Consider the following 24791-nt stretch of genomic DNA (forward strand, 5'->3'; position numbering starts at 1 on the left):
TAAATCCTAAGAACATAAGAAAAGGTGGATCTGACCACTGGTCCATCAGAGTCATGTGAAGCTCTCTGAGTGACAGTGGACCCCCAACTCTCTCTGTGATAGGAACATAAGTAGAGCCATGCTGTATCCTACTGCCCATACTTCCCAGTAACAGATGTACTGAGGCATGCTACCTCTGGTGCTGGAGACAGTGGATATCCATTGTGGATGCAAGCCAGTGATGGCTCCATCTTCCATGAATTTGTCTGCTCCTGTTTTAAGGTCTTCTGAGTCTGTGGTCTTCACCATATCCTGTGTTAGCAAGTTCTGTCATTTAACTATGTCCGGGATGATGATGAAGAAGAAGAAGAAGAAGAAGAAGAAGAAGAAGAAGAAGAAGAAGAAGAAGAAGAAGAAGAAGAAGAAGAAGAAGAAGAAGAAGAAGAAGAAGAAGAAGAAGAAGAAGAAAAAGAAGAGTTCTTGGTTCTTACATGCTACTTTTTTCTACCCAAAAGAGTCTCAAAGTGGCTTACAGTCACCTTCCCTTTCCTCTCCCCACAACAGACACCCTGTGAGGGAGGTGAGGCTGAGAGAGAAGAAGGGTCTCCCTTTGTCTGTCCTGAATCTCCCACCCTTCGTGTCTCTGCTTTTTTCTAAGCGAAATAGTCCTGCTTTACATCACAGGATTATTGGGACAATAAATGAGGAGGGCACTAAAGTGTTTGTAATTATGGCAGAATTGAGACGTGTGTTTGTCTCCCTTGAATAAATGCATGCAATGTATTGGCACGTTTATTAAATCACGCTTTTCTTTCCTTAAACTTTCAAGTGGCATACCTAGGGTTCCAAGCAGTCTCCCTCCTGCACGTGGCCCAGACTTGTTTAGCTCCACTATATGACAGTATAAACCAGCACCTGTCTTTTCGCCCTGCACCCATGTAGGCCACACGTGAAATGAACCTTGGTCGATTTGTGAATCAGTTACTGCAAATGTTTATGTTTCTCTAAGGAGCTGTTAACTTGCTGGCTGGAGCCCGTGGTGAAGATGCAAAACTGAATTGGACATAGTAATTTCCATGGCAACCCATGTTAGTTGCCATGGCAACATAAGATTTATTTCCCCCCACCACCACCACCAAGAGATTACAACTTTACACCACCTTGTCAAACAACGGGGGGAAAGGGAAGGGTGAGGGAGCAAGACCTCAGCGCCGTGCATTGTGTGAGCTGATGGGGGAAAAGATTAATTAAGGAATGTGCTTTCCCTCTTTAATTCCCTTTTAAAAAGATTGTGTTGATATTCGGATCTCTCTTTAAAAGCCATTGTTCTGAAGGCTGCAGCAAGAGGCTTTGCCAGAGAGCAATCGTGCTTTGTCCCATGTGGATGTTCTTTAGCAGCTTAACGGATGTTTAATCAAGGCGTACCTCTTTAGCTTTCACGAAACACGGGGTAGAGTTTTGTGGCGGCATGTGTGGAAGTCATGTTGCAGAAATAATTCTCGGTGCAGGAATTAAATGCATAGCAATTTCCATGATAAGCCCTGATCCAGACTGTGTATACTTTGTGCTTCAAAGGAAAAACAATAAGAGCTTATAATTCGGTGCCAAGAAAAGCTGAATTCTATGACCTGTATACATCATACATACAGAGCAAATTTACATTTTTTAAACCTTGTGTAATTTATTCTGCATAATTTAATAATAGAGGCGAGGAACTGTCCAAGATTCTGGAGTCCTGGAACTGGAAACCTCCAGATGGACCTGTGCTCTCTGAGATTTCCGCACGTGCGCTTCTAGACATAGTCTTCAAAACAGGGGGCTGCCATCTGTTTCTAGAGGGACATGTAGCTCCTTAAAAGAAAGGGGGGGGGAATGATGCCTTCAAGAAATATTGGAGGGGCGGGTGTGGTGCAAGAGTTACTGGTATGTGAACAAAAGGGCTTCTTGGAGATACTCTACAGAAAGGAGCACCTGCAGTTTTATACCAGTGCATTAAAACAATCGCTCTTTATTACCTACTGTGAGAGCTTGTGTGTATCACCTCTTGATAAGGGACTTGCAACAAATTTGTGTTTGAGCTGAGGGGGTCTACAGTTGTGAGGAAGAGGTGGGGGGGTTTATTTTCACTACCGATTTTTCACTACCCAAAGGAGTCTCAAAGCAGCTTGCGAGCACCTTTCCCTTCCTGTCCCCACAACAGACATCCTGTGAGGTAGGTGGGGCTGATAGAGTTCTAAGAGAACTGCTCTGTGAAAACAGTGAGTAGCCCAAGGTCACCAAGATGGCTGCCTGGGGAGGAGAGGGGAATCAAACCCAGATCTCCAGATCAGTCTGGCACTTTATAACTCAGGGGTAGTCAAACTGTGACCCTCCAGATGTCCATGGACTACAATTCCCATGAGCCCCTGCCAGCGAATGCTGGCAGGGGCTCATGGGAATTGTAGTCTATGGACATCTGTAGGGCCACAGTTTGACTACCCCTGCTATAACCACAACACCAAACTTGTAGGCTTTCTCAAGCAGGCTTTTCCATTGATCTCTTGCTCTGGAATTTGACAGGGTATGGCTCTTGGCTTGCTTACTCCTGGACTAGAAACTTTTAAAAAAGGGAAGGAAGCTGCGGTTTTCAGGAAGCCCAGTTCTCTTCTACATGGGGCATTTTTCTCGTATGCCGATGGAACTGAGGCATGCCTGCCCCCCTGCCTGCCCTGACCATTTATTTTCCCCGAGGGAACACAGAAGTGATGTGGTGTTGCAGCCGAAAGGCCATTGAATCTAAACTGATAATGGGATACGGAGGGAAGGGCTAGCAGGGGGCAGGCGGCGCAGTCAAAGAGAAATAACTGAGCGGCAATCTGGGGAAAGTCTTTGTGAAAGAACTGGATTAGGCGGCAGGAGGAGGGGTGGCTCGAAGGAGAGCGTGGGTTTGGCTCTTGCCGGCACACGCAGCCATATGGCGGAAAGCGTGAAAAAGAGCGTAGGAGAGAGACTGCCAGCAGCACATGAAACTGAAAAGCATCATGGGTAGATATGCGGAGGAGGGGGGATGCTAACCCATTTTATCCTTTCTTCAGGGTTCCCCTGAACAGAGCAGCTTATCCACGGCTGCACAGTTTGCTTAGTAGCTGAGGGAGGATTTGAAGTTGAGACTCCTCTCCTGTCCAGTTCACTCCCCCATCTACCCACCATCCTGTGCAGATGTTCTTATGCTGCTTCTCTGTACTTGTCCTGAGGTGGTTTGGGGAGGGGGGGGTCAGTCCCTCTAGCTAACTGGGGCTGAGTTGCACACCAGGTGACGTTGGCTGGGTATGCTTCCTTCCTTCAGATGTTCAGCCTCAAAGGAGCTCCTGAGACAGGAGCAGCAGCTGTCCGACCGGATGTGTCCTGCATAAAAAGGGGATGGTACCCGAGTACAATTGGATTGGGATTGCTGCTATGTCTCCCCCCCCCCCCAACAATCATGGCTTTCTAGCAGAACAGCTTTCAGAGGCTGGCCAGAATTCAAGCCTGCCCATCACCACCACCACCAGTTAACAAGGAAATAGTTAATAAATCTGGGAAGGATTCTACATGACACTCAGGAAAACTGTTGCCAGTTACGGTGCACAGTGCAAACTAGGTACACAGATGCTCTAATTTCAGTATAAGATAGCATTTTATATGTTCATGGCGAAGGCACTTTGTGCTTGGTTTTGGCTTGCAACTATGGTCAAACAGATATTCCCTACATTGCTCTTGAGAGCCAATTTGGTCTAGTGGTTACGAGTGCGGACTTCTAATCTAGCGAACCGGGTTCAGTTCGTTCGTTCATTCATTCATTCATTCATTCCATTCATTCATTCATTCATTCATTCATTCATTCATTCATTCACTGCCGCTCCCAGCAACCTGGCTCGCGGTGGTTCACAATTATATAAAACAGGGGTAGTCAAACTGCGGCCCTCCAGATGTCCATGGACTACAATTCCCAGGAGCCCCCTGCCAGCGAATGCTGGCAGGGGGCTCCTGGGAATTGTAGTCCATGGACATCTGGAGGGCCGCAGTTTGACTACCGCTGATATAAAACATGAAACAGATCTCCCATACAAACACCCCAATATTAACATCCATGAAAAACTCCAGCATAAAAATGGCGGAAAACAGTACAAGATAAAACTTCTCCCATGCTTCCTATGCTTCAGCCCTCCAGCAGTTGATCCAGATGTTAGCCAGTGGTTGATGGTCAAGACCCAGGGTAGCAACCAGGGGTGGGCATCCAAACTCCGGCGGGGACAACCAGATCTCATCCCCCAGGGGGCCTCTCCACCTGGCCTCAACCAAACGCCTGGTGGAAGAGTTCCGTTTTGCAGGCCCTGCAGAACTCAGAGAGTCTCGTCAGGGTCTGCAGCTCAACTAGGAGCTCATTCCACCAGGTAGGGGCCAGGACCAAAAAGGCTGTGGCCCTGGTCGAGGCCAGGTGCGCCTCCCAGGCTTGGTTTTGAGTCTCTGCTTGGCATTCTTGGTTTTGGTTTGGCTCAGTTGTGTAGACTGTGCACATTATATGACATTTATATGTACATTATAGTTACATGACTTTTATATGTACTGTATCGGCGCACACACACTTGACTTATTTATTGATGCACAAATGATGTTGAAAAATATGTCCATTTTCAGAAAGCTTTGATTTGGCACAATGGAAAGTAAGTAGAACATAATCACTGTTTCCGTTATTTACAAGGGCGATGTGAAATCAAAATTGGAGTTTTTTTTTTTTTTTTAAGTTAAAATGCCTGGCGCACGAAATTCAAAATAATCCCTTCTGGAAACTAGCATCCCAGAAAGGTTTTATATGGACTGTATTACATGAATATTTATGCCCTTTGAGATTAATTGTACTCTGGAAAAATAACGTAACTCATTTTACGTATTGTCTCCTTTCTTTGCTTTTCTTTGTGCTGAAGTTGCGCGTGTGGGTGGAGTGTTACAGACCAAGAAGATGTCAATAGAGCTGTTGGAATGAAAGCTGTGATTCAGTGTTTCCATGTGTTGTGAGACAGCAGAATCTTCAAGGACAGAGTGAAGTGAAATGGCTCATCAAGACTTTCAGCAATTCGTTAGTTCGTTTCTAATTGCTGCTGCACTCCCTGCATTTTCTGTGTGCTTCAGTGCCAGGGTTGCCAACTCTGTCTTCGATTCCTGGAGATTTTTTTCCCCTGGGGGGGCAGAGTTTGGGGGAAGGAAAGATCTCTCATCAGGGATTTGAGGCCATGTATCTGGCCCTCCAAATGCTATAATTTCCCCTCTTGGAAACAGATCTCTGTAGCCTGGGGATCAACTGGAATTCCAGGAGAACTCCACGCCCCACCTATATGCTGGTATGTTTTCTGCAGCAATTTCCTACATTTCAACTTAAACATTTCATTCCTTTTATTCATGTATATCTTGACTTCCTCCACCCCAACCCAAATGGGGATCCAAAGCAACTCACAAGAGAAAGTAAAGGTAAAGGTATCCCCTGTGCAAGCACTGAGTCATGTCTGACTCTTGGGGTGACGCCCTCTAGCGTTTTCATGGCAGACTCAATACGGGGTGGTTTGCCAGTGCCTTCCCCAGTCATTACCGTTTACCCCCCAGCAAGCTGGGTACTCATTTTACCGACCTCGGAAGGATGGAAGGCTGAGTCAACCTTGAGCCGGCTGCTGGGATCCAACTCCCAACTTCATGGGCAGAGCTTTCAGGCTGCATGTCTGCTGCCTTACCACTCTGCGCCACAAGAGGCTCATACAAGAGAAAGTACAATAATGCAAAAGCAACTGAAGAGGTGAAAGGAGGACAGAAGGACTTTGAATGCTCAGCAGATACCCCCTCCTCCAGGAGCAGGAAGAATCTCAGAGAAGCTGGGCCGCTGGGCAAAAGATCAGGATTGCTAGCATGTATGTTGCATTATAGAGTTTGGTTGCACAGATAAATTGTGAAGCCATTTGAGGGTTTTTCTGTTTTTGTTTTTGTAATGTGAAGAATTTTGTGTTTTGCAATTGGAAACTTGACTGTCGCTGATAAAGAATTGTTTCGAAACACAGCATCAACTGGTGGCTTACTCGATTTTGTACCTGCACATCAATATTCAATGTGGAAATCTATACTGTTGCTTGGCAAACCAGATATCACTGTTTAGAAATATATGTTTACTAGTAAGTAAGCCCGCTGCACTCTGAATGTAGCGGGTGCTAGTGGGGCTCAGGAGTCGGCAGGGCCGGTGCGGGCATGGGGCGGCACAGCGCAGCTTGTCTGCCCCCCCCCATGGCGCAGCCTACTTGGGCCTGTGTTGTAGCTGTAGGCGAGGCTGCAGCGGCACGGCAAGGAGGTGAGGTGGCGCCGCGAGGCGGCGACCTTCCCTGCTGGATCCGAGGCAGGTAATGGCGGCGGCCGAGTGGCCGCGGGCAAGCAGGAAGGGTGGTGGATCGGGAGGCACTTTGCGCCAGTCAGTCAGGCAGCAAGGGACCAATTGCACCAGACTGACAATGGTGCAATTTGCTTCACACCTGCCGATTGGGCCCTCCGATTGTCAGTCCGGGGGAAGGGGCCTATCGGCACCCTTCCTCATCACAGACAGCGCCCACCCTCGGGGCCCTTAACGAATTATTTTATCCGCTCCGCTAGGAGCGGTTAAAGATGATATTAAGGCAGATACATAGTAGCATTATGTTGGGAAAAGTGTGCGTGTTATTCATTGTATCCACTAATACTGTGGCTCTTTTGCAGCCTCTCAACCTTTTGACCATGGGGGGCGGGGTCCTGAAATTATTTTTCAGACTTTGAGTATCCCTGGAAGTGGTGTCAGCTGGCCACGCCCCTGCCACACCCCCAGAAATGACATCACTACCCACATCTTTGTCTCTCCTTTTGCTCTCTCTCCCCCTTTACTACTATTATAGCAGCTCTGCTTCACATAAGCCAGAAAGAAGAGTATGAGCTGAGAAGACAGCTCAGACACCCCCCCTATACCATGCCACTTTGGAGCTCCTGCAGACCTCCAGGGGTCCTTGGTTGGGAATACCTGCTCTGTTGGTTCAAATGGAAATTTGCCAGGCAGTTTTTCCTTGCCCATCCACTGGGATCAGTTGGGATTTGCAGACGGCCACCGCATCATTCTGAAGGTCAGCGAGACTCACTTCAAGCATGCAGCCCTTCAGTCCATTGGAGGTGATTCTTGTTCCCTGGGTCCTGGTGACCAGTGCCTTGCCAATGTTTTGAATCTTGAACATTGCTGAAGCCCTGACAGTGTGCCAGTCCTCCTTTGAAAAGGGAGAAACCACATTCTTTTAAGCCTTTATTGCCACCTTTTGGGAGGTGCTTGTTCTTGCCGACTGACATAGTGTCACATGGAGTTTGTGAGCTGCATTTGAGAGGCAGGGCCTTCAAGCTGTTAGGACCACTGATCCTCCTTTCCTAGATGGCCAGCTCACTCCCTTCACTGGCCAGCTCCAGTCTGCCAAGAGGTCCACATTTTAAAACAAAACAAAAAAGCCATACTCCCCCTTTTTCTAGGGATACTAGTCTTGGTAGCTGCCACCATCAGGGTCTGTACTTATTCTGATCTGTCCTGCTGTTGCCTTATGACCACCTCTGACCAACCAGAGATGTTCATGTGCCTAAGAATGAAAAGGATTCTGGAGTCCCCTCACCCCTGCCACTGGGAACTGTCCTTTCAGCACTAGCTATTTCTGGTAAATTATGTCCAAGCAGCCTAGATGGGCGAGTGAGGTTTTTCCAAGGGCCCAGTCCAATAAACCAAGACATTCCAGGTTTCAAACAGCGTTATCTACCCAGTTTTATTATCTACATATACATTTAGGAAAGCTCAGATATTTGGGAACAATCTATTAGAAGGTAGAATGAAGGCAGAAAACCAGTAAAAGAACAGAAAGCTGTTTGCTCAGGAAGCTTAAACATCCCTCTTCTTAAGAACTGGGTCCGAGACTGTATCATGATCGCACTCCCGATTTCCTTGGAAGGGTTGACTTAGAGGTTCAAAAGGCTTGAGAGCCCTTCACCCCTCCCTACCCCCACACCCCTTTCATTTTTTCTGTGCTGTCCCTCTCCTGCCCCATCCCAAGGTTTATGACTTATAGAGACTCTCTCTCCCACTGTGGAGAGTTCTCTTGTATTTATCCGCATCCTTGGTTTGCATAGTGGGGGTTGGAAATTTATTACCATGGATGGCAGGGGAAACAGACTGGATGTCTCCTAGATCAGGGGTAGTCAACCTGTGGTCCTTCAGATGTCCATGGACTACAATTCCCATGAGCCCCTGCCAGCGAATGCTGGCAGGGGCTCATGGGAATTGTAGTCCATGGACATCTGGAGGACCACAGGTTGACTACCCCTGTCCTAGATCATCACCTTTTAGATCAAAAGTCTCCTCTATGAGAACTGTTTCTCCCGCTTAAACCATACTTCCCTATATATAGACCTGAGGGGGCCATCCGTGTTTATTCCCGTCAATGTCCCTGTTCTTGCCATGCTTTGTCCTGCTCTGCCTTATGGAACCCTTCAATAAAGACCGGCTTCTTTGCACTGCATGTGTATGGAGCAGGTCTCTATGAGGGGGTCTCTTCTGGTCAGCTGGACCAGCCTACAGTTTGTGACAACTGGGTTGTTGGAGACCAGAGATGTGACATTTTCCCATCAGTCACCTGTCATGGAATTGCAGGATCTGGACACCAGTTTCTCCTGCTTCTGTTGGCTGTCCAATTTATAGAATGTCCATCTCGTTTGGAACTTCCTTTCCTAGGCCAATTGAAGCTTGGTTCAGTTTTCCCTTAAAGACAACTCTGATTTCAAAAGCATAGATTGATTGGGGTTTGGGTGCCATCCCCCAAAAAACAGATTACATGGGAGGTTTTTTGTTACCCTACTTTAAGAGTCTCAAAGCAGCTTACAATTGCCTTTTCCCAAAACAGATACCCTGTGAGGTGGATGAAGCTGAGACAGCTCTGAGAGAACTGTGACTGGCCCAAGGTCATCCAGCTGGTTTCCTGTTGAGGAGGGGGGAATCAAACCCAGTTGTCCGGGTTAGAGGCTGCAGCTCTTAACCACTATGCTGCAGGCTGGTTCTCTTGTGGGTTAGTGGTAAGAAGCCAGTAATAATCTATCAGGGCAACGGATGGCTTAGCCCCAAAGGTGAAATTTGGTCTGAGGATTCTGTTGCTTCCCAGCTCATCCATCACCCTAAAATGCCTGCCCTCTTCCTGGAATATAATTTGAAGGATCATATCCCCCCCCCCATACACACCCCCCCTTCCAGCAGATAAGCCCTGTGCTATTTTAAAAGCAAATTTATCCTTCTTAACAGAATATCAGATTGGGGCCCAGATACACGAGGCAAAGCTTGTGCTTGTCATTCAGTCCCAAAAAATGGAAATTGTCCATATGCACAGTTTCAAATTTGCTTCAAGGTTTTGTGAGGAAGAAGGAAGAGATGGAATTCTTTGGCCTCTACTTATTTTTCACTGATCCAAATGGGCTCCCTTGCTTCACTATTAGTGTTTTCAAGGAGGACATTATGGGCTCCGTAAAAACAGGCATTTTCTTTTTAAAAATGTTAGTAGTACAATAGGCCGGGGGGGACGGGTTAAAACTCAGTGGAGGATGAAGGCAGAAACCCCTTTCTTCTCCCTATGTCAGCATTAAACACGGAAAGAAATGGGCAGTCCGTGTCCTGACTGGGCCAGCTCAGATTTAAATGAACTCCTCTGGAAAAAAAATGCTTGTGTGGATAAACAAAAACCTAAAGGTTAAGCAAACATAAAGATTCGGGCCAAATAATACTGTCAATCAATTAAAAACTAAGACATATTTGTAAATGTGTGTATTTATTTTATAATACATCAAAAATGAACATTAGAATCATAGAATCACAGAATCATAGAGTTGGAAGGGGCCATACAGGCCATCTAGTCCAACCCCCTGCTCAACGCAGGATCAGCCCAAAGCATCCAAGAAAAGTGTGTATCCAACCTTTGCTTGAAGACTGCCAGTGAACATGTCTTCAAAATGAGGTTTAGGGCCAATATTCTTTCCTTCGGTCAAAGATTAATTATGAGAATGACTTCATTGTGGCCACTCCCTTTATGAAGCACACGTGTCACATTACAATGGCCTTTACAATAGCCTCAATGATTGATAATCTGTAATGTGGCAGCTATAGCATAGCAACAAGGCTCCTAACATTGTAATTAGTCTTTGACCAAAGGAAAGAATATTGGCCCTAAACCTCATTTTGAAGACATGTTCAATAGACATGTTCAAGTTCGCTTAATTCTATGGCGATGATTCCCTCCACGGGCAACCTTTCTCACTTGGTCAGAAAAGTTTTGTAAAGCCAGGAGGCATGTTGCAATATTATTATTCTGACACTAAGAAAGGCTAGTTGGGCCAAAATGCAACTGGTGAGGGTAAGTATTTGTCTCTTTCGTATGTCATTACAGATTATCCGTAGCTGCTTTGGTCTGAAGCAGCAGAACAAAGTTTGAGTCTATTGGTTTGCGTTTAATCCCATTTTGGCAGATATAATTCCCTCACTATATTTCCCGCCTGGAATTAAGCCCAAACAAATGGTAACCTTATATGCTAAGTTTCCTGTTTGATCCCTGAATCTGTTAAATGTCTTCATTACGCTTCATGCCAATATACTGCTTACCTTCCACCTACATTCTCATTGTATCCTGGGAAATGTACGTGCACACAAAAGCTTATCCTTATCCATTGTTCCTCCTCTTAATATTTGTGAAACAGCCTGGGGGGTGGAACGGCCCAGGGTGTCCGAGTTGGGATAGGGCCAATCAGTTGGCCAATCAGGGCTGGTTTGCAGTTTGGTAGGGCTCTCTGTGTGTCTCTCTCAAGCGCTGGCCCCTGCAGCATCTGAGAGCAAAGCTGGCTACACCCTGATTGGCCCTGCACCTAAAGCTCCCACCCTCCATTCCTGGACGCTAGCCACTTTGCTCTCAGACTCTGCAGGGGCCAGCGCCTGAGAGAGACACACAGAGAGCCCTGCCAAACTACAAACCAGCCCTGATTACCTGCTATGGCTCCTGCTGCAAGGGAGAGAGAGAGACCGAGAGAGCTGCCCAAACAAGCCCTCATTCCCTGCTATGAACAGCCCTGATTACCTGCTATGGCTCCTGCTGCAAGGGAGAGAGAGACACACACAGACACACAGAACACACACACACACACACAGAGAGAGAGAGAGAGAGAGAGAGAGAGCTGAGCCTGCCGGTGTCCCCTGGGTCCTACTGCCCATTGCATTCCTGGTTGCAATGGGCTTTCTTGCTACTACCTTGAATAAGACTTTGTTGGTCTGTGTTCAACTGAAGCTATTGTAAGGGCCAATAGTTGTTTTTAATTTATTGTGTAATAAATATATCTGTTTTCATGACAGATCAAGATTGGTAGCCACGTTAGTCTGCTTATAGCTATAGAAAAGAGTCAGAGTCCAGCAGCAGCTTAAAGACTAATGTTTGTGGCAGGGGGGGAGCTTTTGTGAGTCACCCTGCTCATTTCTTCAGAATATGTATTTTCGTACATTTGTTATTTTCTAAATTGACTACCAGTACTATTTGCTTATGTTTTCATAGCTTTTAGGTATTTAATGAAATGAACTCCTCACCTGTCCATTTGGTGATTTTGATCCAGTCACAGTGTCTCAGCTGGTCAACCTCACAGGGCTGTTGAGAGGAGGCTTGAGCTATGTGGACCACCTTCAGCTATTTTGAGGATAGGTCAGGATTACCTGTGATATTGTGGACCCTTTATGCCAGAGGTCCAGGTAGTCAAGAATTGGGCAGCTTCCTCCAACCCTTTGAAGACTGATCTGGTCCTTCGCATTCCTTCTCGTTTTGTGCCCCTGCCACCCCCAGGTTTCTTTGCTGTGAATGGAAACCTGCTCATTTTTAACAGCAAGATTACATAGGTGGGGGGGGGGAGCTCTCTTTTCCTGCTCTACAAGTGAACTCCCAGACTAATCTACAGAGTGTGGAGTAGTCAGTTCGCAAAGATGCATTAAAGCTAAGGAATTATTCAGTCCTTGGCAAAGAACCTTCAGGATTCCTGTGAGAAGATGCTTTCATTATTGAGCTCTGCCGTGCTGCTGTCATTTATAATTCAGCATTGCCAGTTCCAAAAATATTCAGTAATAGACACAGATGCTTCTTAGACCTTTCTCGTTATCTTAATATGGGCTCCACAGATAGCCACTCTCAGTGTTTTGAACAACTGTAATACACCAAGGTGAATCATCCCTAATGTTGATGTGGCATTTCAAATGTTAATTTCTTTCTCTATAAGGAGCCATTTACTGTTCCAGAACAAAACCAGGAATGCAACCTTTGCCCTTCCAAATAAAAAAAATGGAAGCAGTAATAATGGAGACAGTCTCAGCTTGGTAGAACTGCCTGTTCTGGATCATGCCCAGCTGTCTATTTGCAACAGTGGCTGTCTCCCCCACTCCATCCCACTCCACCCGCCTGGAGGCTAACAACCAGGGCAAGATGAAGGGAATGACCCCGCTAAACCCCTCAACCCTGCCTGATCCCTATCTGGAACAATATGCCCACTAATATTGGTTGTTAAGCATTAGATCATCAGTAACGTTAACCATGGTAAATTTTAACTAGAGTTATCTAACCATCTTCAAATCCTGGTTTCACATCCTGGTAATTAGGGGGAATACTGGTTAGTGTCAACCAGGGTGGAATTCAGATTGGCCTTGTGTTAGTCCAGATTGCATAGCTACTTTAAAGGGTGGGCTCAGCCTATCTAGTTGCTCAATACCTCAATACTTCAGGATAGCTTTCCCAGAACTAAAGCCTGTGTGGTATAGTGGTTAGAGTGCCAGAATACTGTCTGGGAGAGCTAGGTTCAAATGTCTGCCATGGAAGATCACTGGATGACCCTGGGCTGGTGGCCATCTCTTGGCCTAGTCTCCTTCACAGGGTGGTTGTGAGGGTAAAACGGAGGAGGGGAGAACAACCTTGTTTTCAATCTCCATTTGGGAGAAAATCCAGGTGTAAATGCCTTCAATAAATCAGGCAGTGATAAGGCTGGTCATGCCCACCGTCCACTCGAGCATCAGGTGTAAAGTAAAATGCATGGGACATCAAGCTGTATTCTTGCTTAATGTTGTTTGCTCCATGAATGCTTTGACTGTGTACCATTCTGATGGGTAGACATGGGTGCAGATAGCACCCCAGCTTTAATGTGCAGACTTGGAACAATGATGACAGGTTAGACCTCATGTGGCATCCTTTTTTATGGCTCAATGTTGACTGTCGATTAAATAAATATCCTGCAGGCCATGGTAAGGCCACGTGATCAGCTATAGTACGCATAAGCAAATAAATTCCAGAATAAACAGCGCTGCCGGTGCCTCTAAGTTAGTTGACTGGCAGTTTCAAAAAGAAGAAGCAGGAGACGGTGGCGCAGTGGAAGGCTTGCAGTTGGCAGGCGGCCATGGACCGGCTGCTTTAATTGTCTGCTGCCCTTAGGAATCCGTGACACCGCTGCTTCGCATTTCCATTTTAGTGGCTGTGTGAAAAAAGAAACACTCTTGCTTACCATTATTCAGATAAGCTTTAAGCAGAAAGGGCTCTGTCCCTTGCAGCTCCACGTCCCCTTTCACTGAGTGGGATGGACTTTCTACCTGCTTCTGGATCAGGGGCCTGTGTGCTGAGATGCTGACCCCCTGCTGCCTAGCTGTGTGAATCTGATTTCCACAGTGGCTGCAACAAATACTTGGCTTCAGCCATAAGCCAAACTGCAGGTGGTTCTCAATTAGGGGATACATCCATGCCATTATTGGAAGCACTTTCCTCGGGTGGAAGGAGTTGGGAGTATAAGAACGCACAGCTCTGTTGGTCTGCCTGGCTCAGTGCCTCCCTTTATTGTAGGATGCTGCAAGAAAAGCACCCCTGCCGGCAGAATGGATCCACAAGATACAACCTGAGTTGTTGGGAGAATTGGGTAAAGGTGATGCTGCTGTTTGGCATGCAGCCCATTGGCAAAAAGACAATCCTGGGGTGCTCTAAATGATGCAGTCCTTAAAGACACAGGTTGAACCTGCTCTGAATTTCGTGGGTGCTCATGGAGCAGTTGTGCAGGGCAGCCTTGAAGGAGCTATAAAAAGGATCTTAAGGATGTTTCTCTGGTGACCAAGATCAATTTAAGTCATGCCATATTATTCTCCCATGGTTATGCATGGGTGTGAAAGCTGGACAATGAAGGCCGCTTATAGGAAGAACTTGATTCATTTGAAATGTATTCTTGGGGGGGAGACCGTGGACTGCTGAAAAGACAAACAAGTGGGTTCTAGATCAGATGGAGCCTGAGCTGTCCCTAGAAACTGAAAGGATTAAACTGGGGCTGTCTCACTTGGGCCACGTGATGACAAGACAGGACTCATCAAATAAGATAATAATGCCATGAAGCATTGAAAGCGACAGGAAAATAAAAACACCCAACGCCTGATGGGTTCTAACTTAAGCCATGGCCCTCAGTCTACAGGACTCGAGCAAGTCTGTTAAGGGCAGGACCTTTTGGAAGTCATTAATTCAGAGGGTCATTGTAAGGCAGGAGTCTAACACACATCAAGCCTGACCTACATCACAGGATGGTGGGAGCCAAGTTTACCTCTTGTAGGAAAGACAGGATGAAATGGCAAAGGTAGTAGCTGGGATAAGGAACTTGCAATGACCCATTGTACCTTGTGAAGCATTTTTTAACATTCTGGTGGGCTCACCCTGTACCTGGTCAAGATCAAGGTCACCAACTTCCATATCCTGTCTCCCCAGTAGTCCTGAGTAGCTGGTGTAAGAAGGTGGTTACAACTGAGTATGCTCTCTCTTGGCTACTCCTTAACAGTAAAAGGTAAAGGTAAAGGTATCCCCTGTGCAAGCACCGAGTCATGTCTGACCCTTGGGGTGACGCCCTCTAGCGTTTTCATGGCAGACTCAATACGGGGTGGTTTGCCAGTGCCTTCCCCAGTCATTACCGTTTACCCCCCAGCAAGCTGGGTACTCATTTTACCGACCTCGGAAGGATGGAAGGCTGAGTCAACCTTGAGCCGGCTGCTGGGATTGAACTCCCAGCCTCATGGGCAGAGCTTTCAGACAACATTTCTGCTGCCTTACCACTCTGCGCCACAAGAGGCTCTTACTCCTTAACAGATATGCTAGCAAATGCGTAGAAGGGTTGGAAAGGGATATAAGATATCCTGCACCAACGTGAGAAGAAAACAGCCACGAGGACTCAGTGCCTGAGGAGTGCCCTCTGTTGGCTATGATGCTGTGCAGAGTCTAACATCTGAAGTAGCCATTTCTTCCACAGGATCCCTATCGTCACAAGATCCCAAGGGAACCCAAGAGATTTCCAGCCCCCCACTTGGAGTTGGCAAACTTTAGCTAGTCCTGATGTAATTTCTGTGAATCAGGGAACTACTCTGGATAGCTGCTCTGGAAAAGATGCATGGCCGTGGCACACACATAGGAAGCAGGAACTGGACATGCTGTGCATGTTTCAGACATGCCCCCAGAGTGACCACCTCTGGTGTGATCTTTTCTTTCTAGTGACATTTTCTTTGATTTTTTTTGACCAGCCTTTGCTGCGTGCTTCCTTAGGGACATTTTTTTGGTGAAATTTTGTTGAGTGAGCAAAATTCTTTTGGCTGCCCTCTGAAATTCTTGATGTGTTCTATTTGACAAGGAGCCTCCTCATTCTGTGGATTTCACCTTAGGCAGAATGTCAGCAGTGGGGTCTTGGCATCCTGCTTCTTGCATCACAGCTAAGCTCGTAGGAACATCCCTGCCTTCTTGATTAGAGAGGCAAAGGCCCAGAAGGTCCTGGAACCCTCACCTGCCTGGGATCCTATATTTTCTGAGTGGGTTTTATGGGGAGGAAATCAGAAATTTGGGGTGGGAACTGAAAAAAACATTTGAATGAACCATTTTCTGTCTTAGAAAGATGAGAGAGTAGAGCAATTGTTAAGACAGAGTTTCAAAGAGTTGCTCAAGATACACTTTCCTTCTTCAAAATGCTCGGTAATTACTAGGATGACCTACAGGATTATGATTTCTCTGTATTATAAAAAGGCAAAGTAAAGGTATCCCCTGTGCAAGCACTGGGTCATGTCTGACCCTTGGGGTGACGCCTTCTAGCGTTTTCATGGCAGACTTAATACGGGGTGGTTTGCCAGTGCCTTCCCCAGTCATTACCGTTTACCCCCCAGCAAGCTGGGTACTCATTTTACCGACCTCGGAAGGATGGAAGGCTGAGTCAACCTTGAGCCGGCTGCTGGAATTGAACTCCCAGCCTCATGGGCAGACAGCTTCAGACTGCATGTCTGCTGCCTTGCCACCCTGTGCCAGATCCGGAACTCTCCTGTCTTTCTGGTCTGCTTCAGGTTCCTCAGTCGTCTGCAAGGTGCGAACGAAACGGGTCTGTTTGGAAATATGCATACTTGTGCCCTGGAGGTCTGTGGGCTTAGAACGGTTTAAACCTGCACCCACTCCTGGCTCCAACCCCAAAGTCTCCAAGTATTTCCTAACCCAGAGCTGGCAACTGTAATTCAGAGGTGTCTGTGCACACCAGATGCTGAGTGATCAGTACAATATCCATCCAAGAGAGAAATAATCTGGGTTGTAAATGTCCTTGGTGCTGAGGCACATATTAACAGCTTGCTGCTGACTTCTGCACCAGTATGGAATTTGAAAGTGGACTCCCTCCTTGTTGGTGAGCTCCTCTCTCTCTCTCTCTAGTTCAGGGGTAGTCAAACTGCGGCCCTCCAGATGTCCATGGACTACAATTCCCAGGAGCCCCTGCCAGCATTCGCTGGCAAGGGCTCCTGGGAATTGTAGTCCATGGACATCTGGAGGGCCACAGTTTGACTACCCCTGCTCTAGTTGAATGGACCCTTGTTGGGGGGTCATGGAACTAGACTCTTAAATAGTTCTCCTTTCCACCTGTTGTCAGACACTGCTACTAGTTGCGAACCTAAGAGGAGCAGATTTAATACACCCAATGTATAGTGCTTGGTTTTGAGGTTCAGTTCAGTTCAAAAAGGCAAAGCCCTGATTAAAGGCTGAAAGAACCTGCTAAGAATGTTCTTGATAGAACTGTGCTGGTGGGACGAAATGAGAAGCGCTCTTATTTGCTGGAGTGAAATCAGCAGTGGTCCCTGGATTGAGAAAACAAAGAGAAACCTACTTGATAGACTCATTTTCTCCTGCTGCAGTTTGCTAGGGAGTCACAATGATATTGTTATAAGTCCACGACTGGTCCAATTTTGCTCCACTTTCCCTTCTAAGCATTGAAAAGAAGATTCAGGGAAATGAGGGATTTTGCAAGATGAAAAATGACATTCAAAGAATAATTAAGGGGAAAGAGCGTTCAGTATGGCTTCAGTATAGTTTTGCTTTCATTTCTCCCAATATGTCACTGACTGCCTTGGGAGCCGAATTGAATCTGGAATTGCAAATACTGCTGTTTGCCTTCCCTGGAGCTGGATTTTAATTATCTTATTCATTTGTGTTTGTGCAATCAGAGGTTCGTAGTCGCGCGCCTCACCAGCCACGCTAACAGGCACATCAGCACAAGATGGCAACAGTATTTTAGAGCACTGTGAACCGTAGCAAATGTTCAAAAGACTCGTGCAAAGCAACTGAATGCATTATTGCAGCGGTAGTCAAACTGCGGCCCTCCAGATGTCCATGGACTACAATTCCCACGAGCCCCTGCCAGCGAACGCTGGCAGGGGCTCGTGGGAATTGTAGTCCATGGACATCTGGAGGGCCGCAGTTTGACTAGCCCTACATTATTGGTAGCAAGGGGGAGGGAAGTTACAGCGATTCTTTCTTGTGTTGGGAGATGATCTGTTTTTGTTTCAGTGAGGTGAAATAGCAGTGACTTTGTTTCTTGCTTCCTCAGCTCAAAGTCTAAGAAAATAGAATCAGCCAAGTACGTCCATGGACGAGGCTGCCGGTTGCATCTCACTATGAGTTGCCGTTCTGTCCTTAGTCATTACTGGAGGTGGATAAAGTTTGCCATTTCTCTGCGCGTGACTGGACTATTCCCTCATTTTTGATGGAGAGGTGGCAGTGTTCCTGCCTGGAGGGGAGACTGCCCATTGTAACTCTGCGTGAAACATTTGCATTAAATCTTTGCAGGTTCAGGGGTCTAGGCTTGCCTCCTTCTGTTAAAGACCCTGAATATAAATGTTGCAATAAGTAAATACATAAAAATGACATTCGGGTGTACTGCAAGAAATTCAGCAATGAAAGTGCAAACTACGCACCTATAGAAACATGTATGGTGTTGTTTTTCTATAGGTGAGTAGTTAGTGTTAGTGTTTTGGGCTGTTTCCTTCCACCCAGTTCATGCATAAACAAAGAGAGGGGGTTTCTTCGTGGGTCTACTCTAAAACTAAATCCTTTTGGATCTCAGTGTGAAGTGTGTGTGTACGGATGTCTCAGCTACCATAATTGGGGGGAGCTGCTTTAGACCATGTAATATGGCCAAATATATTGCTAATTTGATTTGGCAAGGCGTTATTCATTACGAGTGTACTTTGTGGTCCATAAATCCCTGCTCAAAGTGCTCCCCATGATGTTTTCCTGGGGGGAGGGAAAGCACTTTTGAATAATGAAGAGAACAAATCCTCGGAGAGCTCATCATGATTGAAGGAGCTTAGGAGTGTTCATTGTCTTCAGAGAGACTGTACGGATTGAGTATGGTTTAAAAGGCAGAGCGGTGAATGATACTTTCCAGATTTTCATGTGCAATTTGTCCAGTGGCTCACATGAGTTCCCGATGCATTTATCAGGACTGGTGGTAGGCAGAATATCTTCAGCATTATCTCCTGTCTCATTTTAAGAATTATCATGTGGCATCATTTGGCTTAATTTGGATATTAGGACACAGTTTACTACATTGCCATAATTTGCTTTTACCTATATCTACACAGTTTCACGTCTTAAATAAATCTTTGTTGGTCTTAAAGGTGCTACTGCAGTGGTCCCCAACCTTTTTATCACCGGGGACTACTCAATGCTTGACAATTTTACTGAGGCCTGGTGGGGGGGGGGTAGTTTACTCCTCTACTCTCAACCACTGCCCTAATGCTCTCTGATCGCTATGGTAATGTTTAAACATCCCTTCAAAATAAGATACAGACACACCACAACAATGAACAGAAGGAACATTATATTTTCATGGAAATTTTAACTCATGACAATGACAAATCAATGGGAACCCTGAGCTTGTTTCTCTGCAATGAGATAGTCCCATCTTGGAGTGATGGGAGACAACGACACCCAAAGTGTGTTGTAAAGGGCCGGGGGGGGGGGTGAAGTAAAGGGCCGGGGGGGGGGGGAGAAGGTGTCCTTCGGGGCCCACCTCCAATTAGTCAATGGACCACATGTGGTCTGCGGCCCACAGATTCGGGATCGCTATGCTACTGGACTCTGATTTTGTTGTGCTACTTCAGACCAACACGGCTACCCATTTGAGTCTGTCTCATTTTATGTTTTGTCTTTAAAAAAAACTTGGAAAACAGTGGTAAGCTTTAATTTATCTGCTAAGTCTGCAAATATTGTCAGCATTGATGAGATGACTTATGCCACAGGTAATATCTATTGAGGAAAAATAACTTGGTTTATTGAGGAGGTGTGTGTGCTCATGAAAGCTCACACCTTGAATAAAACTTTGTTGGTCTTAATGGTGCCGCTGGACTGAAACCTTGGCCTGTAGCTGTTATATGCAGAACTGGACTGGGCATTTGATAGACTGAAATAGTCCTTTTGAGATGTTGCAGTTGCATGTTCTTCAAAACCTACTATCAATTGGGTGTGATGGGAGTTTACATTACCCATTGTTCTCTTGATGATATGTGTGGTTGTTGTTTGTTGTGTGAACAGTGCATATTTACCAAGTGTGTAGGGCCTTGGAATGTGTAACTGTGAAGCATGACACATCTAGTGGTCAGATTGTGCACACAGGGAGAAGGTCACTGGGAAAAGAACCCAGTCTGCCTTTACATGGCGTAAGAAGCCCTCGGGATAGCTAACAACTTCTGTACAGTCATAATACTCATCCAATGAATTCAAAATACTAAAAAGGTAAGATGGGTGTCCATAACAGAATCTTTCCTGTTTTTTTTTAAACTAAAAATAAGCTGTCAGGATGAAATGGACTTGGCCACCTTCCTGAAGGCCAACACTGAACCAGCTTTCTGGACCCCTCCAGGAAATTCATAAGAAGAATTCTACAACACAAGCACCACTGCTGAAAAAGTTCTGAAGACAAGGAACACTTATCAGCTCCATCAGTCATTGTGAGCTCTCTTGAGGTCATAGTGTTCTGCCACCTTGATGCGTAGCATCGCCAGCTGTGTGTTGGGAAATTATTTGGGGGGGGGAGCCTGAAGAGGAGGGGTTAGGGAGGGGAAGGACATCAGTCACAGAGTCCACCTTCCAAAGCTGCCATTTTATCCAATTGAACTGATCTCAGTCACCTGGAGATCACTGGTAATGACTGGAGATATCCAGCCACCACTTAAAGCAGTGGTTCTCAACCCTGGGGTCGCAACCCCATTTGGGGTCACCTGGCCCCTTCTGCGGGGTCCTCAGGTTGTTTGCTGCCAAGGTGGTGGTGGACAATGGCAGGCAGCCGGAAGCGGCAGCAGGCAGCGGTGGGCGGTGGTGGCGGCAGGGGGTGGCGGTGGGCAGAGGAGCCATGGCAATGGCTGCCTCCATGAAGTTAGAGCAATTGAGAAGCGCTGGCCTAGAGGCCTGCAACCCTACTGATAGGCATTGGATAGTAGTGCCATCTGATGACTTATAGGTAGCATGGTCCATGGATGGTGGTCCCCCAGACTGTGCTGGCACAGAGAGAACCGTCTCATAGCCATAATGTGGTAGGAGGACTCATAGGGAAGACCATTTCCTGAGATACTTTGAGCTCTGGTCATTTCTGTTGTATGGCTCAAAAAAGGACTGTCTAATTAAGAACGTTATTTTCTGGTGTAAACTGCATCATCAGAACCTTTGGGTCACTTGCCAATAAAAGGCAGAATCCTACTGAAGGACGACTTAAGGACATCTGCAGTTCCTGGAGCTGTTTTCTAATAAATAAATAAATGTAAGAACTTGGCATCTGCTGAGGAAACATAAGACCCAGCAAGAAATGAGATAAAAGTAGCACAAAATCTATAAAGGATGTAGTTTTACAAAATTGTACAGTACCTGCAGAAAGCTCAAGGTGTGTTGTCTTGACAGCTGAATAGCTGGGTAGTAGCCAAGTACTTGGCAATGAAACTTCTTTTTAAGTAACAGTCGTAAGAAAGATTACAGCCTTAGTGCAATACCAGGAACATGTTTGGGGCAATAAGCCCCCTTAATAGGTTTGAGTTGGCCTCTGAGTAGACATGTTTGGGATTGCTCTCTTAATCATGTATTAAGTTCCCTTATGTATTAAGTATTTTGCAATTTGTACATGCTGCCTCACCAGTGACCTGCTTGTTATGGTTCCCAAGGGAAGAACCTTGACTTGTACCCAGAAACAGGAGAACAGCCAGCCCTGGTTTTTCAGCACAGGAGTTATAATGATACTTGAAAGCCATCTTGGTGTTATGGTTAAGAGTGGTGCCTCTAATATGGAGAGCCGAGTTTGATTCTCCACTCTTCCATCTGCAGCCAGGTGACCTTAGGACAGTCAGGGTTCTCTCAGAGCTCTCTCAGCCCCAACTACCTCACAGGGCGAATGTTGTGAGGAGAGGAAGGGAAGGCCATTGCAAGTCGCTTTGAGAAGCATGAGTCCTGCTGGGTGACCTTGGGCCAGTCATAGTTCTCTCAGAGCTCTCTCAGCCCCACCTGCTTCGCAGGGTGAATGTTGTGGGGAGAGGAAGGGTGGCTGATTGTAAGCTGCTTTGAGACTCCTTCGAGTAGTGAAAAGCAAGGTACCAAAAACTCAGCTCTTCTTCATTCTCTTTGTATCAAGCCTCCAACAATAGCCTGGCTGATGTGTTTTTGAACTTGACACAGCCCCATGTAGAGCGCATTAGAGTAATCTATTTTGGATGTGATCCAAACATGGATCACACTTAGGCTTGCCAGCCTCCGGGAGAGGCCTGGAGATCTCCTGCTGTTACAATTGATTTCCAGATGACAGCAATCAATTCCCTGGGAGAAAAGCCTGCTTTGGAACCACAGACTATGGCACTGCACCCTGCTGAGGTCCATTCCCTCCCAAACCCCAGTCTCTCCCCCCCCCCCAGCTCCAGCTATTTCCTAACCCAGAGCCCTGACCTGGATAGCCCAGGCAAGCCCCATCTTGTCTGATCTCAGAAGCTACGCAGGGTCAACCCTGGCTAGCATTTGGGTAGGAGACCTCCAAGGAACACCAGGGCAAGCAGTGGCAGACCACCTCCAAACATCTCTTGCGTGGCTGCCTTAGGTCAGCACCACTCTTTCATTGGTGGTTGTTGACTCCTTTCTTGGTTGCCCTTCCTCAGCCAAATGCACGAGCAAAGGGGATTAAGAAGCTTCCATAATAACAAATTGCTAATAAGATAGCTTATTAGGGTTTTGCATGGTGATGTCTATGAGCCTCTAGTGGCGCAGAGTGGTAAGGCAGCCGTCTGAAAGCTTTGCCCATGAGGCTGGGAGTTCAATCCCAGCAGCCGGCTCAAGGTTGACTCAGCCTTCCATCCTTCCGAGGTCGGTAAAATGAGTACCCAGCTTGCTGGGGGGTAAACGGTCATGACTGGGGAAGGCACTGGCAAACCACCCCGTATTGAGTCTGCCATGAAAACGCTAGAGGGCGTCACCCCAAGGGTCAGACATGACTCGGTGCTTGCACAGGGGATACCTTTACCTTTACCTTTACCTTTATGGTGATGTCTGAATCGACCGTTCTAGGCCGACACAGCCAGTGGCGCGCCACGGGGGGAGGGGAGGCATGGGTGCCAGTGCATAACTCCACACCTGTGCATGTGTGCTGGGTTACGCACCGGCGCCTGCGCCTCTCCTCTCCCCCCACGGTGTGGCCTGGAACGGCCAATTCAGATGCTGCTGCGCACAACCCTATGTAAAACTGTAGTGTTTTAACTGGGACTGCCTTTATATATGGGGGTCCAGGATGGAGGCCGTGGTTGTGTGTACTTGTCCATGTAAATCTGTTGATTCCTAACCTATCGCTGCCCTGTGTTGGTGAGAAACTGTTCTCTTAATTAAAACATCAATGGTCATTAGGTCTAGAGACAAATATTGGGGATGTCATGGAGCCAGTAGGAGATGCACCTGGCCCCTTTGTTGTCAATGTTCAAGAGGCCGCTGAAGGCCATTTTTATTCAGGGCTACTTTTGACTAACTGATTTAGGACTGCTTTTGACTCATTTCATTTTATTAATTGCCAGTCCTAATCATAAGCCGCCTTAATTTTACAGAGGAGAAAGGCAGCTACTAAATGTTTTAAATAAATGGATGCTCAGGAGCCGGCATCAACATTTCAGGCTCCTGCCACTTGCAGGAATTTAATTAATTAACTAATTAGAAAATTTACATCCATATTTTCCATCCTACGAATAACACTTGGAATGATCACAAGTGAAACATGAAATTATAAAACAGGTTTCTTTTTTTAAAAAGCATAGAGTTCTAAAACGGTAGTGAGTAGCAGAATAAAAACCATAATCGGAAGCAAAAATACCAGACGTCCTTTAAAATGCTCCAGAGCCTTTATTTTTTTTAAAAAATCTGCAATCAGGCATAAAATCAATTAAGGGGGATCAGAATGGTCGTCAGCAGAGGCTAAGCGATCCCCCTTTTTACACCCTGAAGATTTTGCTGCTGGATAAACCTATGGTCTACTTGATAATTTAAAAGATGAAACTATTGAGGGAAGAATATCACAGAGAGTTAGATGAGGATTCTTCTAATTTAAGCCACTGATTAAGGTATTCTCCTCGAAAACGAGCACGGCATACCGCAGCTTGTTTGGCATCCTGCACTGGAATAAAGAAGATTTTGCCTCGCCAGCTTCTGTTCTTCATTCTCCTGTCATGTCGGATGATGGGTCTTTCTTTTTTAAAATTCAAATCAGCTGCAGAATAGTGAATAAAACCATTTCTAGGACTAAAAGTACCCCAGACTCCCTGGAATAAAATTGGTCTCACAAGTTTCCAGAAGAAGAAGAAGAGTTGATACTTATATGCTGCTTTTCTCTACTCGAAGGAGGCTCAAAGCGGCTTCCATTCACCCTCCCTTTCCTCTCCCTACAACAGACATGCTATGAGGGAGGTGAGGCTGAGAGAGCCCTGAAATTACTGAAGAAGAAGAGTTGGTTCTTATATGCTGCTTTTCTCTATCCGAAGGAGGCTCAAAGCAGCTTACAGTCACCTTCCCTTTTCTCTCCCAACAACAGACACCCTGTGAGGTGGGTGAGGCTGAGAGAGCACTGATATTGCTGCTCAATCAGAACAGTTTTATCAGCGCCATGGTGAGCCCACGGTCACCGAACTGGTTGCCTGTGGGAGAGTGCAGAATCGAACCTGGCTCACCAGATTAGAAGTCCACACTCCTAACCACTGCACCAAACTGGCTCTCCAGGAAAGCAAAACGAAAAGGTTCTTGATGATGAACCTTTTTTTGGGGTGGGTGGGGAGAAAATCCCACAGGCTGAGAAAGCCTTCTGCTCCCTAACCATCAGTCTCATCTTTGTTAATGCAGGTGTGCAAAAGTCGGCACAAATAGTTTTATAGAGTTTGCATGCATGGATAGTCC

At 46.4% G+C, this 24791-nt stretch overlaps 1 protein-coding gene and 1 pseudogene across 9 annotated transcripts in view; one reads left to right on the top strand and one right to left on the bottom strand.

The window, feature by feature from the left end:
- The window catches only part of HECW1 (HECT, C2 and WW domain containing E3 ubiquitin protein ligase 1), a 237510-nt gene that overhangs the window by 28010 nt on the left and 184709 nt on the right, over positions 1–24791 (top strand). The window lies entirely within an intron of this gene.
- Positions 7032–7335, bottom strand: LOC143820836 (small ribosomal subunit protein eS1 pseudogene; annotated as a pseudogene).

The sequence above is a fragment of the Paroedura picta genome, chromosome 11, assembly GCF_049243985.1.
Source record: "Paroedura picta isolate Pp20150507F chromosome 11, Ppicta_v3.0, whole genome shotgun sequence".
Classification (NCBI taxonomy): Eukaryota; Metazoa; Chordata; class Lepidosauria; order Squamata; family Gekkonidae; genus Paroedura; species Paroedura picta.